A 4809-nucleotide genomic window follows, 5' to 3' on the forward strand; every position below is an offset into this window, starting at 1 on the left:
TCCACTCGGATGTTGCCAGGCGTGTTTGCGGATATTCTTACGTGCGAAGTAGTTACTGCTGATTGCCATCCCTCTAGCAGCAGCAAAGCTTATAAGTCGCAGACCATTATCGTTGGTAGCGGAATGAAGGCTTTCCGTAGCAATGACGGGGCGAAAGAAACTTTCTCTTCCCATCTGGGCATTTGCATCCTCGATGACAATCTTTACATCGTGTGTTGGGCACTCTCCGTAGGCCCTATCAAGGCTCTCCTAAAACGATGCTGGGTCATTAGGCCGAAGGTCATTAGGCCGAAGGCCATTAGGCCGAATGGTCATTAGGCCGAACGGTCATTAGGCTGAATGGCCGTTAGGCCGAATGAGTACTGGGAGTGAGAAGTGAGTAGTGCGCAATGAGGAAGAAGGAAGAAGGAAGAAGAAAGAAGGAAGATGAAAGAAGGAAGATGAAAGAAGGAAGAAGGAAGAACGAAGACGGAAGACGGAAGAAGCAAGAAGCAAGAAGGAAGAAGGAAGAAAGAGGAATGAAGAATGAAGAAGGAAGAAGGAATGAGGAATAAGGAACAGGGAAGAGGGAAGAAGGAAGAAGGAAGAAGGAAGAAGGAAGAAAGAAGAAGGAAAAAGGAAAAAAGAAGAAGGAAGAAGGAATGAGGAAGAAGGAATGAGGAATACGGAAGAAGGGAGAGGGAAGAGGGAAGAAGGAAGAAAGAAGAAGGAAGAAGGAAGAGGGAAAAAAGAAGAAGGAAGAAGGATGATGGAAGGAGGAAGAAGGAAGAAGGGAGAAGGAAGAAGGAAGAAGGAAGAAGGAAGAAGAAAGAAGAAAGAAGAAAGAAGGAAGAAGGAAGAAGGAGGGAGGAAGAAGGAAGAAGGAAAAAGGAAGAACGAAGAAGGAAGAGGGAAGAAGGCAGAAGAAAGAAGAAAGAAGGAAGAAGGCAGAAGAAAGGAGAAAGAAGAAAAAAGGAGGAAAAAAGAATGTAGAAGGAAAAGGGAAAAAGAAAGAAGGAAGAAAACGGAAGAAAAAAGGAGGAAAAAAGAATGTAGAAGGAAAAGGGAAAAAGAAAGAAGAAAGAAGGAAGAAGGAAAAAATAAGAAGGAAAAAGGAAGAAGGAATAAGAAATAAGAAAGAAGGAAGAAAGAAGAAAGAAGAAAGAAGAAAGAAGAAGGAAGAAAGAAGAAGGAAGAAAGAAGAAAGAAGAAGGAAAAAAGAAGAAAGGAAAAAGAAGAAGGGAAAAAGAAGAAGGAAGATGCAAGAAGGGAGAAGAAAGAAGAGGTAAGGTGAAAAGAGAACTTCTCATTTTTTACTTTTTGCTTCTTTCTGCATATTCGGCCTAATGGCCATTCGGCCTAATGACCGTTCGGCCTAATGACCTTCGGCCAAATGGCCTTCGGCCTAACGGCCTTCGGCCTAATGGCCTGACACCCCTAAAACTCATCCTTCACGTCATTAGACTTATCGTTCGTTGGGGCATAGATGCTGATCAGGCTATAGTTGAAGAACTTGCCCTTCATTCTCAAGACTCAAATGCGGTCGCTTATCGGCTTCCATCGGATAACACGCTTCATCTGCTTCCCGATCACCATGAAGCCAACACCTCGTTCTGCTCTGTCACCGCCGCTATAGTAGATGTGATACTTGAATGAAGTGTTCGTTATGGGACCCACCGCCCGGAATTCACGTACTCCAGTTCTGGGCCACCGTATTTCCAGGATTTCTGCCACAATCACACCGACCTTCTGCAGTTCACGAGCTCGGAGCCCAACACGTGCGGTTTCATTCAAAGTTCCCACGTTCCAAGATCCGACTTTCCAATCGTTGTCCTTTATTCGCTCTACTTTTGCCTTTCTTGGTAACTGTAGAATCTTCGGTAGGCTACCTTACCAGGGTTGTGCTACCTACATCGCGTTGAAGGGGTCTTCTCGGTGCGGACTCTCTGCAGCATGATGTGCACAGTTTAATTGGAGTCCTTCGCTGGCACTCGGACGATGGTCAGCCGCTCCTTAACAAGGGGAACAGACGCTGTTTTGAGCCGCTCCCGACATGGAGGACAGACGCTCGATCAGATTTGCACCTCCGGATAGGAGCGAATCCCCCCTTCTTTGTCAGCATAGGACCATAGCTCCCACCGGAGTTGGTTACCTAATCTTCCCTAAGGCTGCTGGTATCCCGGCCAGCGTTACGAGAAGAACTATATTAGTGAAAGTGTGAAAGCGATGACAAAGAGAACAACGAATACAAATCCAGTTGAATTTGGAAACAACTTTTCCTTTGGTATTACATATTTAAAAAAAAACATTCACGTTATAACAAATGCTATTAAAAACAAATGCGGCGATGAAGCTGAGATTCTATATTTTTGATATAACAAACTTAACATGGTTTATGTGGAAATCCTCTTAAAATCATTCTCTTAACTTAAACTAACTCTAATGATTTTTTACATTTTCTACAAAGTTGCCAAACCAGCAAAAATACATGTTTTTGCTGAACATTGTAACTTTCCATCTCTTATAAAACAAAAGTTATTCAAATATTATGATTTATCATAGGTTAACAAGTTTTTATTACAGCATTCGAAAAGACTCTTGTCGACAAAAGTTTTCAATGTCAGTAGAAAAATGAAATAAGCGATTTTCAGCATATCGTGAAGAAATTTGCGACTTTTTGCAATTAAGGGAAACAGGTGGAAATACTTCTAAAAATATTTATAATTTAAAGATAACTTTTGTTGTATGTGAGATGGAGTGTTACAATGTTCAGCAAAAACATGTAATTTTGCTTGTTTAACAACTATGTAGAAGAGACGGAAAATGGGAAAAATCATTGGAATGAGTTAGAATGAAAAATTAGATTTTTATGGGGTTTTTACATAAAACGTCTTAAGTTTGTTATATGTAAGAGATAGAAACTCGGGATGTCCAGCAAAGTTGCTCGTATTAACATTTGCTACAACTTTGCGGAAGACACTACTTGTCTATCTCATTCTGGTGGAAAAATAATTTTCTCAACTAACTTTTAGGGGAATCATCAAACTGTTTTTATCGAAAGATGCGCTCCTAAATATCTTGAAACTTCTGCGAACAAACCCTATATCCAAAATCAACACTTTTCAAGTTTTTGTATTTCGATCGTAAAAATGACGAAATAAAACACTGTTGGGCCAAACACAATTGATACGTTTGCGTGCGTTTTGACAGTTATCCCATGAGAAAACTGTCAAAACGCACGCAAACGTATCAATTGTGTTTGGCCTATGTGGGCTGGTCCCGTTCCGTTGGCACGTTGGCACTGTTTGTTTTTTAAATCCGTTGCTACCACAGCTCTAGATTGAATAATTTGTAATGTCCAGAAACTTGTGAGATACTCAAATGGCCCACTACATAGCCTGACTTGAATAACTTCAATCGTTAAAGTTTTTGCATATTCTTTTCCGCTTCCAACTGCACGAATTCATACAATTGTAGCAGATTCAGAATTGCAAAGCTGTAAGTTTGTAAACAGAGGAATAAAAATAAATGTTAACAATAATTCCAACATTTCCAACATTTCCACATTGACACTTTTGATTCATATACATACTTACTACCTACTGTCTATGTAATGATTTACATTCCATTTTATTTTGCATTTTCCCGATAAACAAAAAAAAAACAGTTTTTCACGAAACAATATACGAAAAAATGAGTCAGACCAAACATTTGATTGAGCAGAAAGAAAAGAAAAAAATTCAATGACACATACCATTAATCACGAAGAAATATTTACAAAGGCTCGCATGTAAAATTAATTGACAGACATAAAATCCTAAGCATTATTTTTCTATGAGCACTTTTTTGAACTATTTTTGATACGTAATGAAGAGCAGTGTGTTTAGCATGGTATGAGAATTTCGCCAAGAAACGAATATGGATATGAAGGATAGTTGTAATGTAAAATGAAGATGTGGCGAGACGAGTATTGCTGAGTTTATATAAACCAGTGAATAAATTTTGGCACCAAACAAAAGACTTCGTGTCATTTGAGTATCATAACAATCGTAGTTGAACTGTCGGTCGTAATATTGCAACCAAGCTCTTAATTAGTGTTGGCAGCTATCGTATAGATACCTACAAATTTTATAATCTGATGAGCGCATAAAAAAGTTAAGCTAAAATAAAACAACTCACGCAGACAAGGTTTTTACGATACTGCTGATTTTTTAAAGGATTTTTTTTAGAAAAGTTTGTTGCGACCACAAAACGTCGAACTATTTGTTTAAAAGTTTGTTACAACTTTCAAGGTACCGGTAACATTAAAAGCCAACAGAATTGCAATTCTTGATTATTTGGTATTTCATTTTGTACATTTAAAAAAATATATTTACCAGGCAAATTTTCAAAAAATAACTGTTTGACGTAATCGCACACAGTGAACAGATTAAATTAAATTAACGCCACCGAAGAAAATTGAAGCTAAACGATTATTGCATCAACAACAAGGCAGAAAAAAAGCGAACGACACAAACATGTGTTTACTATTCAATTACATACATGAAGAGAAAATAAACCGAATCAAAACAAACCACCTGTTGCACTAACTCGGACGCCAAGTTCCTTTGCTCTATCGGTTCATTCACCATTGCCGTCGATTCTGTCCACCTTGACCTTGTGACTGGTAGCGTTGTTATCATCATTCTCTCTCTCTCCCGAGGCGGCTTTTGATGGTTCGTTTGGATGTGCTGGTGTTGTTTACCTGCTCTTCATCGACAACCTGTTGGCGGTTGTTGTTCTCCCTCGCTCTTCAATCCTTCTCTTGCGAGATGCACGAGCTTTGTCGAT

This window comes from Armigeres subalbatus, chromosome 3, assembly GCF_024139115.2.
Source record: "Armigeres subalbatus isolate Guangzhou_Male chromosome 3, GZ_Asu_2, whole genome shotgun sequence".
In the NCBI taxonomy this organism is placed as follows: Eukaryota; Metazoa; Arthropoda; class Insecta; order Diptera; family Culicidae; genus Armigeres; species Armigeres subalbatus.